This window comes from Ambystoma mexicanum, chromosome 10, assembly GCF_040938575.1.
Source record: "Ambystoma mexicanum isolate Mex_15411 chromosome 10, UKY_AmexF1_1, whole genome shotgun sequence".
Classification (NCBI taxonomy): Eukaryota; Metazoa; Chordata; class Amphibia; order Caudata; family Ambystomatidae; genus Ambystoma; species Ambystoma mexicanum.
The window spans coordinates 536491358-536505930 of NC_090932.1; the positions used below are offsets into that span (position 1 = coordinate 536491358).

Below are 14573 nucleotides of genomic sequence, written 5' to 3' on the forward strand. Positions count from 1 at the left end.
GTACAATTGGAACTCCAAGCTCAGTGGGAGACTAACTGAGCATGAGACAAATTTGGACAACCCTCTCTCTCCTCAGGTATACTTGGGATACTGGTACTTAAAGTCCGATTTGACAGTTTTCTGCACCAAGTTGCAGAGATCAACCTGTCCCTGATCTTGCACTGTGGGTATCGGGTACACCAACTGCCCAGTCCCATTATCCTTAAGATCCCCCGAGCTGAGCAATCCTGCACTTATGTTGAGGGCCCGATCTCCGCTAGCCCACCCCTAGACGAGTACTAGTGGTTTGTCCATCAAGAATGCCAACACCAGACATTCGCCTGTAGTCTCTTGTTGGAAATGACTTGTCTAAAATGGAGGGCATGTCTAGGTCAATGATGTCCTTTTAAAAGCTCCTTTGTTGCAGTAGCAGCTTGGTGAAATGAATCCTCCATACAAAAACTCTCCCATGCCCGCTCCTGTGGGATTACCTCCACTGCCTGCCTCCCCTACATCCCGTTGGCTAGGTGTGTGGTGGACCCCATCTTTGGCAATCGGTGGAGTCTAGACTTTAACAAGGATTCTTCACAGGACTTGCCAAATACAAAGACATTAGGAAAGCAGGATGTACAAGCAGTGGAGGGAACTATTGATTCACTAGTCAAAATGGCTATTTGCTTGCTCTTAGATGAGTTCAAAAAATGGATAGAACCTATGGATCCAATGTCATTAGTGGACTGGCCTGCATGCTGTGGTGTTGATGCGTGGAATCTTACCACCTTCCCCTTAACTAGAATTGGTGGCGCTGATGGACATTCTTGTAAACACTCAGCATCTGTCAGTTTCCAATACACCCCGCATAAATCTGAGTATTCGAAGGGATTGTGTCCTCCGACGTATTCCTTAGCTTTGCTGGCCTTGGAAATTTTTTCTCTAGAGGGCGCTGTGCGTCGACGTCCGCCGAGTCGATGTCCCTCGACAGCCGCCGTATCGACGTCATCCTGCCTATAAAGGCCGCGCGCAGCGTCCGTTGCTCAGTTCCGTTTTTCCGCGCTTACTCGGTGCCTCGGAATATCGTTGCTCAGTTTCGTAGATAATTTATCCTATTTACCTCGAGATATTCGATCCATACTCGATGGCTTCCTCGTCGGAACTGACAACCCCTCAGTCCGGCTTCAAAAAATGCCGAGACTGTGGGAAAAAGATGTCGCTGACTGACCCTCACAGAGTTTGTCTGTGGTGTTTGGGAGCTGAACACCATTGTTCGGAGTGCGAGCACTTTATGTCCATGACAGCTAAGGCCCTGAAGGAGCGTAGGGGGAAGCTGAAGAAAGGTAAGACTTCAAAAGCTTCTTCTTCCTCGACGAAGTCGAGACATTCGTCTCCTCGTCACCATTCACGCTCCAGGTCTCGGAGTGGGTCCCATCACTCCTCGAGATCGAAGCACTCGAAGAGGAGACGTCGAAGATCCCCTTCTCCGTCCTCATCTTCCTTTGTTTCTCCTAAGAGAATCCCTTGCCCCACGAAACATAGTTCCCGGGCTGAATGGGAGGAATTCCGCAAAAATATGAGCGTCTTCGAGAAAGCGGCCTCGACCCCTTCGAAGACTGCCGAGAGCGATGCTCTGGTCGAAAGACCCGAAGGTCAAAAACGCCGTGAGTCGCAGTACCCGGCGAAGGAAGCTTCTCGAGCGCGTCACAAACCCTCGAGTAAGGCTAGGACCTTCGACACACGGTTCTGTCGACTCGACGCCATCTTCGACACCGGCGTTGACGCCAAGGAAAGTCACGGTTGCGACGCACCCAGTGGCTATTCCCAGGTCCTCGATGGCGTCGAGATTGTCGACTTCCTCGAGCAGAATCCCAATTCTGTCGAGGACCTCGAGGCCTCCCCCTTTGTTTTGGACGCCACGCCCGAAGCCTTCGGCATCGGCGTTTTCGAGGCCATTTACAACAAGTTTGGCACCCTCTGCCTTGGAGATGGGTTTCACACCCTTTGTGAGTTCAGAACAATTGAGAACTATGTCCTCAATTATGGAAGACGGAGAACTATTTGAACAAGAATACACATTTGAGTTGCAGGGACCTGCAACCCCAGTTCAAGAGGAGTTATCCTCAGAAGAACACAGATTAAAGGATCTCCATGATTCCTTACATGAGGCAAGTGGGTTAGACACTTCCCCTGAGGTGGAGTTCGCTAGGCCAGACCCGGGGGAGCATGCTGAAACCCCCTATAGAGCCTTAATAGCCAGGATCACAGAATTTATCGGGTGGTCAACACCTTCACAGGCTTTCCAACAAGATGACCTTACGGATATTCTTGATAAAGGTCCACAGGAGGATCCTGTAGTGCCCTTTCATAAAGCTCTTCAGAGGAAAATCATGACGAACTGGGAAACCCCAGATGCCGTTCCGGCAGTAAATAAAAAACTGTCTACTAAATACAGGGTATCTTCTGCAGACCCGGAGTTTTTGTCAAAACACCCATCCCCAGAAAGTCTGGTGGTACAAGCAGCATCTTCTATTGATGTCAAGACTGCTTACCCTACCGTCCCTCAGGACAGGGACGATAAGAAATATGATGCTATGGCAAAGAGTTTTTTCGGCATGTAGCATGGCGTTAAAATCTGTTAATGCTACTTGCACCCTTGCTAGATTCAGCCATACACTTTGGGAGTGTGCTTCTACAGCGGCTGACTGCATCCCCGAGGGAGAAGAAAGGGAGGCGTTCCTAAATATCATACAGGACGGTAAAGACGCTCTGTGCGAATCCCTCCAAACGGGCATTGATTCGGCTGACAGTATCAGCAGAGCAATGGCGGCAAGTACAACAACCAGGAGATTCGCTTGGTTGAGAAAGTCTGGTTTTGCCCCAGATGTGCAAGCCAGGCTGTTGAACATGCCATTCGATGGCTCTTCTTTGTTTGGGAAAAAGGCGGATGACCGTTTAGAAAAACTGCAAACATCAAAGGCAGCAGCAAAAACCCTAGGCGCTGAGATTCGTCGGACACCTTTTCGTCCCACAGGAACCTCTGCGAGGGGCAAGTCCTTTCGCTTCTACTCCGCATTCGGAAAAGGTAGAGGACGACCGGCTCAAAGGGGACAAAGAAGAACTACCCGAGGTGGACGGGGTAGATATTCAAAAGCCGCAGCAACAGCAGGTGCCTCTTTACCATCGGCATCTGGATCAGCCGCCCCAAAACCACTCTGAGGACTTCCCTCACAAGACACCTGTAGGAGGCAGGTTAACTCCACATCTGGCGGAATGGCAGGCTATCACGTCAGATGCTTGGGCATTGGAAACAGTTGCCCAAGGTTACTGCCTGCCTCTCCTACGCATAACTCAGTCATCCACCGGGGATCAGCTCTCAGAAAGCCCCAGATCCGCTCCTCTTGCAGGAAATTTTAGACCTACTAGAGAAAGGTGCCATAGAACCGGTACCTGTAGCGGAGAGGAACAAGGGCTGGTACTCCCCTTACTTTCTCATTCCAAAGAAAGACGGAGGACTGAGACCCATCTTGGACTTGCGAGAATTGAACAAATTCCTCAGGAAAGACAAATTCAAGATGGTAACTCTTTCTCAGATCCTTCAGGCCCTTCAGTTCCAGGACTGGTTGGTATCTCTGGACCTTCAGGACGCTTATTTCCATGTGCCTATCCATCTCAAACACAGGAAATACCTGAGGTTCGCAATTGGCAACTCTCATTATCAATTTTGAGTGCTGCCATTTGGGCTGACCTCCGCCCCGAGGGTCTTCACCAAGTTAATGTCGGTAGTGGCTGCAAGTCTAAGGAGGGAAGGGATTCACGTCTACCCCTACCTGGACGATTGGTTGATCAGGGCTGTATCTTCGGAACAAGCTCAGATCCAGCTAAACCACATTTGCCACTCCCTTCACAGACTGGGCTTCTCCTTCAATTTAAAGAAGTCACAAATGATACCATTGCAGAGACTCCAGTTCATCAGAGCGATCCTGGACACTTCCCTGGGAAAAGCCTCACCACCAGAGATGAGGGCTCAAGATATTCTACAGATGGTTACCAAGTTCCAAAATGCCCAACGTCTCCCAGCCTTCGACTTTTTGAGGTTGCTAGGCCTCATGGCATCCTGCATTTTCCTAGTGCCAGAGGCTCGCCTGAGAATGAGATCCCTCCAGTAGGCACTGAGCACTCAGTGGTCACAATTCTCAGGAAGAATGACAGATCTTCTTCAGGTTCCCGACAGGGTGGCTCAAGACCTTCAGTGGTGGGCCTGTCAGGAGAACATTCTGAAAGGAGAACAGTTTTGGCAACCCTGGCCGGAGATAACAGTAGTCACGGATGCCTCACTCACGGGGTGGGGAGCCCACGCCAACGACTTGACCATCAGCGGTCGTTGGTCTCCATCGGAGTCCAGACTACATATCAACCTGTTAGAGCTGAGGGCCATCAGACTTGCGCTGAAGGCGTTCCTGCCAGCTGTACAAGGGAAGAATGTGCTGATAATGACGGACAACACAGTGGCCATGCATTACCTCAACAAAAGAGGAGGCGTAGGATCACTACCCCTGTGCAGAGAGGCGATGCAGCTCTGGTTTTGGGCAATCCAAGAAGGGATCTCTCTATCAGTAGTTCACCTAGCCGGAGAGAAGAACTTGACAGCGGACGCTCTGAGCAGGCAGAGCACAGTCTCCCACGAGTGGGAACTAGCTCAGGAAGTCCTTCAAGAGATCTTCGCCCTTTGGGGAACCCCTCAGGTGGATCTGTTCGCCATCAGTGTCAACAGGAAGTGCGATCTGTTCTGTTCAAGGGAATTTCCCCCGAGAGGAGCTCTGGGAGACACGTTCATAGTGGACTGGGAGTTTCCGCTTCTGTACGCATTCCCACCGGTCCCTGTCATTCCTCAAATGATCAGGAGGTTGAGAAGATTCCGGAAAACCATGATCCTAATTGTCCCGGATTGGGCCAGGAGAACGTGGTACCCGGACCTTCTAGACTTGTCCATCTGCCCTCCAATTAGACTTCCACTCAGAGAGAATCTACTCTCACAGAAGGGAGGTCAGGTTCTCCATCCAGACATCAAAACCCTCAACCTTCACGCTTGGCTTCTGAAAGGCTGAGGTACAAGGATTGGGACCTCCCTGATGTTATAGAGGTGTTGCTTTCAGCAAGGAGGCCAGCAACAAAGTCTTTATACCGCTGCCATTGGAACAGATTTTGCAGCTGGTGTAGAGAAAAGAATATCAACACTTTTTCATGTGGTACACCAATGGTTTTGTCCTTCCTACTCTATTTGGCGAATTCAGGCCTTCAAGTTGGCACCATTAAGGGCTATCTCGCAGCGCTATCCATCTTTAAGCGCACTGCGGAAGAACCATCCCTTTTCAAGTTACCCTTGGTAATACAGTTTCTAAAGGGGTTAACTAACGTTTATCCCCCAAGACCATTCCAGGTTCCCCTATGGGATTTAAACTTAGTCCTAACTTTCCTGATGGGCACACCTTTCGAACCACTCCATTCTTGTTCGTTAAGATTTCTTACCCTTAAAACTGTTTTATTAATAGCACTTACATCTGCTAGAAGGGTGAGCAAGTTACAAGCTCTTTCTTGTAAACCCCCTCATACAATCTTTCACAAAGACAAAGTTGTCCTGCAAGTGAAGCCTAATTTCCTCCCAAAGGTGGTTTCTGAATTCCATATCACTCAGAAGATTACCCTGCCATCTTTCTATCCTCCTCCTCATCCGGGAAAAGAGGAAGAGAGGTTACACAGGCTGGACCCTAGAAGGGCTTTAAGTTTTTACATCAGCAGACTGGCCAGGATAAGACAAGCAGACCAGCTGTTTGTAGGCTATGCAGGTCACAAGCTGGGGTTACCGATAACTAAGCAGACCATTTCCAGATGGATCATTCTAGCCATTTTGGAATGTTATAAACTGGCAGGAAAAGAGCCCCCTCAAAATCTTAGGGCTCATTCGACCAGAGGTATTGCAGCTTCATCGGGCCTCAAAAGAGGCGTGCCAGTAAAAGACATATGTGCGGCCGCTACATGGTCGTCCGTCCATACCTTTACACGATTTTACAACTTGGATTCCTCCTCCAGTCAAGAGACTAGGTTTGGAAGGGCAGTATTGCACTCTATTCATCAATAAAAGGAAGCATGAAGTCAGTACTTCAACCTCCAATAACAGAATACTGCTATGGGAGCCTATCTAAGATAAGGAATACGTCGGAGGACACAATCCCTTCGAAGAACAAGTTACTTCTTACCTTGTAACGTTCTTTCGATGGGATGTTCCTCCGACGTATTCCTTATTGACCCTCCCATCCATCCCCGCAGTACTACTTCCCTTGTTGTTGCAGCTTACGCTCCTTCAGGGTGATTAGTCTAGTCCAGACAGAAAAACTGTGGGCTACAAAACGGAACTGAGCAACGGACGCTGCGCGCGGCCTTTATAGGCAGGATGACGTCGATACGGCGGCTGTCGAGGGACATCGACTCGGCGGACGTCGACGCGCAGCGCCCTCTAGAGAAAAATTTTCCGAGGCCAGCAAAGCTGGAAGGAGATATCTAAGATAAGGAATACGTCGGAGGAACATCCCATCGAAAGAACGTTACAAGGTAAGAAGTAACTTGTTCTTCTCCAGTATTCATGAATGGCTTTTGGTCGACTTGGACAACAGGCTTACAGAGGCTATCCCCGACATATCATTTCACGATCTTAAAAACAAGCAAGATTTTACAACAGAGAAGCTATGCTGACCGGAGACGGAATGGAACATATGACAGGACAGGAATCCAGAACTACCTGTGTCATTACGCAAGGGCTACATGCGCCCCAAATTCGCAAAATACTATATAAACACTGGGCCCTAACAAGACTGAGTCTATATGACAAACCTCTGCCCTGCATTGCTTACAGACGGGCAAAGAATTTGAGAGACCATCTAGTCCACTCCAAATTTGTACCACTGGCGCCCAGATTTGGTATCTGGAATCTAAGAACCACTGTGGCCCATTTCCCATGTGGGAACTGCACCTGGTGCAGATTTACTTAAAAATCAAAGAATATACCATCAGAGATGGAGTGTGGACACTGCACTCTCTCAGAAATTGCAAAACCAAGCGAGCCATCTATGTAATAGAATGCCCATGTGGCTTGCGTTATGTGGGTTAAAGCATCAGACCCATACACGTGAGAATCTGTGAACACAGATCAAGAATCAGATGTAAATCTTGGGTGCCCCTTTGGTAAACCATTACATTGAAACCCACCATTATGGACACTGTAAGCAACTCAGCTAACACCATCAGGTGCCTATTAATTAAAGAAGCCCGATGGATCCACAGGATGGATACCTTCAACAATGGACTTAACAAAGAATTTCTACTTCCAATCTAAATACTCAGCAACGTGCCTACTGCGCTTCTTCTCGTCTGACCCTGATCAGAGCCAGATCCAGCAACCACAACAGCTGGCGTGCTGAATCTCCTCAGTAGTATTATACCCACAATGGTTGCATCTACCATCAGCCCTCCGGACCAGTAATTCACTTTTCACAACAGGTCCGTTTAACTATGTGGGAAACCCATACAATGCTGCAATGTGTCAATTCAGAGAATGGGTACCTTCTCAACCATCCATTAGACCAGTATATTGTGTCCGCTTTCTCTATCGAGTGGCAGCTATTTCGCCTTCTAGCCTAAAAGGAGTCACTAACACTCAAGTTGCCCTGACAAGAGACTAAGCCTCACTATACCAAGTGTAACATTCGCTCGTGCACATTACGGAATAACCTTCCATCCACACACAGGCTTATGCTAGGTACTCCGGCGCCGGCCTAACGAACTAATATAAAAAATCCCCCCTTCCTCTCCCTTCACTGTCCTGCAAAGTTTCACTCCGCATGTTGCCACGACAACAGTTCTGCGTCCTTCCATCAAATGCCCTGTGCGCATGCGCAGACCAGGGTATACTAATCTACACCCTAGCTGTGCACCGCTATCTAATTCTAAACTGGTCGATTCGACCAACAGCGTGCACTTCCTTGACCGCCCCGTGCTTATATGCCCACCCCATTCAGTATCTGAATCTTAACCCCGATTCCGCACATAACCACTACTTTACTTACCGGCGGCTCCCTCCAAGCCTCCTCAGGGAACGCAGAGGTCTCCCTGACAACCGATCCAGTCACTCTAGATGCGCATCGATCTGCGCATGCTCCTACCACCAGAAGCTTCCATTACCTACTCTGTGAGGACGTGCGTTTACACCAGCTACAGCTCCTGTACCGGTCCCCCAGCACCACTGCGTGAATTAAAAGTAAGTCGTATTCTGGGTCTGTGTACTGCCTATTTTTCTCAGCCAACAATTAGACTTTTTCCTCCTCCTTTTTAACATATTTGTTCTGTGTTTTCTCCTCACCCCTTGGGGACATTATTCATGAGGTGATTCTTCACATACCCTCGTTTATGCCGAATTCACAGCATCACCACCTTATTTGTGAAGACTCTTTTTCATCTTTGTTCGAGTCCCAATTCTTGGACAGTGATCCAGTCCTTTTGAAGGTATGAACCCAGAAGTTGCAACTTTAGCATCTAGTGAAATCTCAATAATACCGTCTGTTCCTAACTTTATACAAAACCTGTTTTTTACACCTTTTGAGTGTTGGCTATAGCATCTGTTCCCAATTGTCAAGTATACCTGACCAATGGCACCCTCTCCAATTTCACAGGCAGCCGTACTCATCACCTGCCTCTGAATCCACCATGAGTCGAGTAATATACCCCAGGAATCCCAACGCAGGCCCTATAGGTAAATCTCTTAGCCGCCTCCTGCTACCTAGCAGACTCAGATATTTTAGTCTACATGATAAACTCTGGCTGTTCTCCTTCTCCCCACACCAGAGAGACTCCTGTAGCCTCAAACACACATAGATACCAGCACAGCCGCACCACAGGAACCCTGCGATTCCAGAAACAAGGTCACATCTCTCATATACCTCTGTCTGAATTTCAGGGTCCGTATAGAGGTGACCTCCTTTTTGTATAAGTATTTTGTGGCACATGTTAAGACTGTTCCATTAGGAAAAAGTAGTTACAGCGGTGTCTTCCACGCACTATTGATACATCCCTGAATCTTTTTCTCTCTGCTTCCCCCTCCTTCTCTCCCCCATTTCCTTAGGAGACTGTGGTCCTTCTTGTTTGCCCCGAGGAAGGCTGAATTTTGATGCCGCCAATTCCGGCCAGCCGAAATGTGCTACAGCGCTTCCCATAACCACATCTTTTCCCTTTTTTCTTCTTTGCAAACAGCTTGTGGTTTATTACTTCAGGAAGCTCTGTATAGATTAATACACCGTGACAGTGTCAAGTGCCGGAGCGGCTCCAAAGATCCGAGCCCGTAAGCGCCACCCATCTATGTAGCCATAAGTGCATGGTCTGCACACAATGTCCTTCTCAAAGGCTGGGATCTGGAGCGGCTCAAAGGCGCATAGTCCGCAGTCGCCGCCCGTCCTGGTGTAGAAAATGAAGGACTAGTCCAAGTTGGTAAATGGGCGGACTTTTACATTTTGATGTTGTAACAGTATCAAATGCTGGAGCAGCTCCAAAGCACTGAGCCAACAGTCACTGTCCGGTTTGCAGTGCTGACAAATCACTGTGCAAAACAAGGCCACTACAACGTTGTCAATTTACATGTGCTGCAGGCAACTCCATGTAGCAAAGTCTCCCTTAGTTTGTCGAAGCATGGACATGTATTGTAATATAGGGCCCAGACAAAGCAAATATTCAGGAATACAGTTCCCCACGCAGAGAAGAAAAGCACCTGGAGTGCACACAAAGTGATACCGAAAAGCAATGTAAAGGGCTAGCAATAGCAAGGAAGTTAGAAAGCTAGCTTATGTGAGCCGCTGAGCCGTAGAGCGGATCGCTGTCCCACATGCCGGAATCGCAAATGAATTGCTGTAGTGAGTAGCCCAATGGCGGCAGGCGTGCACGGACTGCACAAACTGCTAGTGTCAAGCCAACTCGCCCAACACCGCTCCGTGGTCCTGGGTAATATTGATAATGCAGCTCCTCCCCTTGCAACAAACCGAGAAATACAGGAGGACTGCACAGACTGCTAGTGCCAATCCAACTCGCCCAACTCCTTATTATGGGTGTAAAGAATTTTGTCCGAATCACCCTGTCTGTTGGCTACCTACTCTATACAGCGCTCTGCTGCTCTCGAGCTAGGTCTGCATTTTAAACAATAAAATAAAAATAACAAAATGCTGCAATGGCCCTGTGACGCACCAGACTCACTCTTCTGGCTGAAACATTGCATGGTTTGCCCAACAGTGGGCCAACATTACCAGGAGCCTTGTGGGTGTGTGAACATCATTGGACAAGGATGTGCCATAAGATTCAGTAGTCCTCCTATCTTCTTAATCAGCACCCGTATAAGACAATTACACTGTACATGGCTGCTTCAAATAAATCCAATTGAACAGTGCAAGTGACTGGCTTCTTATTCTAAAGTGATTGCAGAGAGACATCCGAACCATCCCAGATCTAAAGAATGCAAAGAAATGGCTGAACGCTGAGGAATTCTAGATCAATTACCTGGTAGTTTCCTTTACACTAATAATATGGCAACTACCGTCTGCCTCCTCCCTCTGCCCAGACTTCGTACTGTGCAGGATGATTCCTTCACTGTTAGAGGCCCAGTATTGTTGAATTAAACCTCCATTAAATAAATAAACCTACATCAGAGGTTTTCCCCACCTGCTCAAATAATCTGGATCTGGTTGTTGCCCTGAGACCTGCATCTGTTGAAGTTTTTGGTACTGTAGCAATCAAATGAACTATGATGTTGAGTGAGACCCAAGCTTTGTGCTCTCATCAATCGTATCCCTCATCACTTCCTAATAAATGTATCTTGGATGTCCTTGTTAACCGGACCATATCGTCTGTCATTTTTTTAACCAGTTTATTCCTAGAGCACAAACTCTACAATGTTTGGAATTTCAGTACGCTGTGAGTTTTTTTTTTTTTGACAAAAGTAAAGAACTTCGAAAATCCAAAGTGCTGTTCCACTTAAGGGCTCATAAATACTGAGCTGGATGGTTACAAATGTTCTTTAAAGAAATGGCTTTTCTCAAAAATGATCCTTTAACTAAAGGCTGTTGGACCTTTTCCTGGAAAACCTAGAACACTCTACAAGAGGCTACATAGCCAGAGCTGCCCTCTTTAAACATACTGTGACAAATCCCATGAAGCCAGGGTGGTGAGGCCGCTAACAGATAGTCCTTTTGGGGTGTTACTCAGTGGGTGGATCTCATGTGGCAGGGGCCTTTCATGGGACCAATGACAATCTGCTTGGGAGAAAGCTTTATTCCCCTTTTTCATCTCAGCCCCTTCTTCCTTTAACCTCCCTCAGTACCCTGTGGTCCTCCACACCTCTATCTTTGCAGTGTTGAGGAAACCAAGTCCCAGGAAAATACTGAGGTGAAGAAGAGTGCCACTGAACTTTGTGATGATCCTCAGTTCAGTACTTTGACAAGGAGGAAGGATGGAGGAAATAATAATCCTATCCGAACTGTCACACTGTTTAGTTGCTCAAGACTGCCTATTGGTTACCCAGAGTACAAATTAGAAGGACAATGTCATTCGTCAAGCCATCCCCAGAGTAACCGAGAGTGAATTTTGAATACTGCAGGAGGAGACACAGGGGAAACAGCTGTGGACCCGGTCGCAGTTGGGGATAAGCTGCCGTCTATAATGGTGCTGCCAAGACAAGAAAGAGAACCCACGTGCGTGGAATACTTGGGACGCCTCCTGGAGGGAAGCTGTGCAGCCCGACTCGCTGAAGCTGGATCAGGGACGTGAGCCAGAGCGGGAGCGGACAGAGAAGAAGCAGAAGCTCACCCCGAGTCGGAGAAGCCAGAGGAGGACGCCACGGAGCAAGAGCCAGAAAGCAAGGTACAGGTTTCCTGTGTCCATGAGAGGGGCTGGGAACCAAGCGAAGGGAGCCTAAAGAGAGTTGGCAGCCCGATACAAATTAAAGCAGAGGATAGAATATGGGTCAAGGACTCAAACTTAAATATAAAGACAGACATATGCCACATCAGTAGACCATTGGTGGGAGAGTAAACCAAGTGTCCTGGCAAAACAAATACCAAGGGGTTTGGGACCCAAGTGAGCCACAGAGGCAAAGCCAAAGTAGAGGGTTCAAGGAACCCTGAGAAAACCAAGAAGAGGGAGATTGAAACAAACTATCATTTGTGGAACAGTACTTGGCAGAGAGTATATCAGGCCTGTTCAGTTGGACAGTGGGTGAAGTTGGGGGTAGTGAACACCCGAAAGCAAAACACCACTGTCCAGGACCCATATGAAGGTGGTCAAGGTTCACAAAAGCCAAGCACAAAGATCTGGGTCCCCGTCTCTAAGAAGTCAAACTATCAGATGCACCTCCTCAGTTTTTCTTCCTTTTCTCACTTTCCCCCAGAAGCTCACTGTCTCCAGAGCTCTGGTCCTCTCTAGGCTGGACTATTTTAATAGACTTTCTAAATCTTCCTGCCTCTACGCTTCGACCTTTGCAACTTATCCAGAACAAGACTGCAAGACTTGTCCTTGGCCTAAAGGCCTGGTATCGTATCTCTCCAGCTCTGAAATCTCTACACTGGCTCCCCATGGCTACAAGGATCAACTTCAAGACAGACCCTCTTTATTGTCCACAAGGCTTTCTGGGTCCTGGGACCGCTCTACCTCCAACTTTCTCTTCCAAAACATCTTCCTTTTCAAGCTCTCCGCTCATCCACCTCCAACTCTGAGGGTCGCTTCTCCAAGCAGTGTGTTGGGAGCAGATCTATCTCGTCGGCTGGTGCTTCCCTCTGGAACAGCCTCCCTGCCTCTCTCCAACTTGAGCAGAACCAACTCCAGTTCTGGAAGCAACTCAAGACCTTCCTTTTTGCTTCCGCTTTCTCTTTTCCTCTCCCCTGCTGATGCACCTAACTGCTCCGCGCACTGGCCTCCCTCTGAACTGTCCAGTTTCCCTCTCCTTGCCTCCAGGTTCCCCAGCACTTAAGGTTCTGTATCTGCAACCATACAGTCCCTTCTCTCTGCACTTATGAGCCACCTGCTGGCTACACTTTTGAGTTAACTGCACTTCCCCCTTCCCCTCACCCCTTTTTTCCCCTTCACTCACCTGCGCTTGCACGATCTGAATGACAAAAGATCGTTATTTTGTCCTCCCTTGTTCCCCCCCCTTGTCTTGTCGCACATAGAACCACTTGTGTACAGGCGCGTTATAAATGCCACATCATATCCTATCGTGCAAGAGAGAAGGAATATATGGTCAAGGTGCTGAGGTCCAGAACAAGTTGGGTAGAGCCCGAGAAAATGTAAAGGGCGTCTGGGAGAGACACAGTATAGAGAGGACAAGTCGGGGAGAACCTGAAACGACCCAAAGGGATCTGGGACCATGTGAAAGACATTTGTTGGAAATCAGAGTTGCCTGTGATCTGTTTTTAAGGAATCACAATTTTGGTGTCAGAAGTGGGATCCCAAGGAGCGACAGCCCATCACTGGGTGAGGACCACCGCGACGGAACCGGAGAAGGAACCGATCACGAGGGCCCACTGACTGAATCCGCACCATTGATTGCGACCAACACGTCATCCACACAACAAATTGAACTTTAAAGGCCTGTATCCAGAGCAAGAGGAGTCTCCTTTTGGATCAAGAACACTTGCAGTTTTTCCTTAGTTTAGTGTAAGTGACGGAAATAGGTTTGGACACAGGACGGTGGACTGAGTATTTAACGAGACATCCTGACAGTCCTTAGTGTTTTAGTTGAGGCAAGCCAACCCGTCATAGAAATAGGGCAAGATCGTTTAGTTCCCCCTTTATTTTTGTTCTATAAAAGGTCTTTGATTAAAAACATGCCACCGCTGTATCAAGCTCTTATTTCTGTACCCTTACAATACCCATTGTTGGTAAATCTGCAGCACACGCACATGAAGATAGGTGTACATATTTGCAAAGCACTTATTATCAAGTTTAGACAAAAGGTAAAAGTAGTAGCAAACAAATGTACCCTTCTTTACATTAGAAGTCTACGCTCACCACAAACATATACCCTCAGTTATCCATACTACATACAGCCTACACTCTGGTTATGCAAGGTGTGGTTGAGTGAAAAATAGAAGGAATGAAGTAAGCCCTCAGAACCTCCTTTTGATTATGCTATAACTCTGCAAGCGCCTTACCTACACTCCGAAATCTCCTACTCCACAATTGCTCTCTGACATATGGCCTGTGATGAGTCCACTTATAAGACCATCAATGAATGCAAGTGTGTTGCTGAGAACTTTGGTGCAAGGAACTTGCCAATCCAACTGCTGTCTCCACCTCTCTCCTTCCCTCCCAGGCTCTCTGCACCGTTGTGGCCTCCCATTTCACAACTAAAACTCTGGAGGTCCTATCCTCACTGTCCACCCCCCTCAGCCCTTCCAATCTCCACTCCTGTCCCCTCTCCTCTGCCTCCCTTGGCTACTCTCCCTCCAACCCCCCCCCCCACCCCATTGCACTTGATGAGGTCACTAAAGTTGTCTGCTCTATGAGGGCTTCATACA

The 14573-nt window shown here is 48.0% G+C and overlaps 1 protein-coding gene across 4 annotated transcripts in view; it reads left to right on the forward strand.

Moving 5' to 3' along the window:
- SEPTIN2 (septin 2) overlaps positions 1-14573 on the forward strand; it is a 1372599-nt gene that overhangs the window by 1283996 nt on the left and 74030 nt on the right. The gene's annotated exons all lie outside the window — the stretch shown is intronic.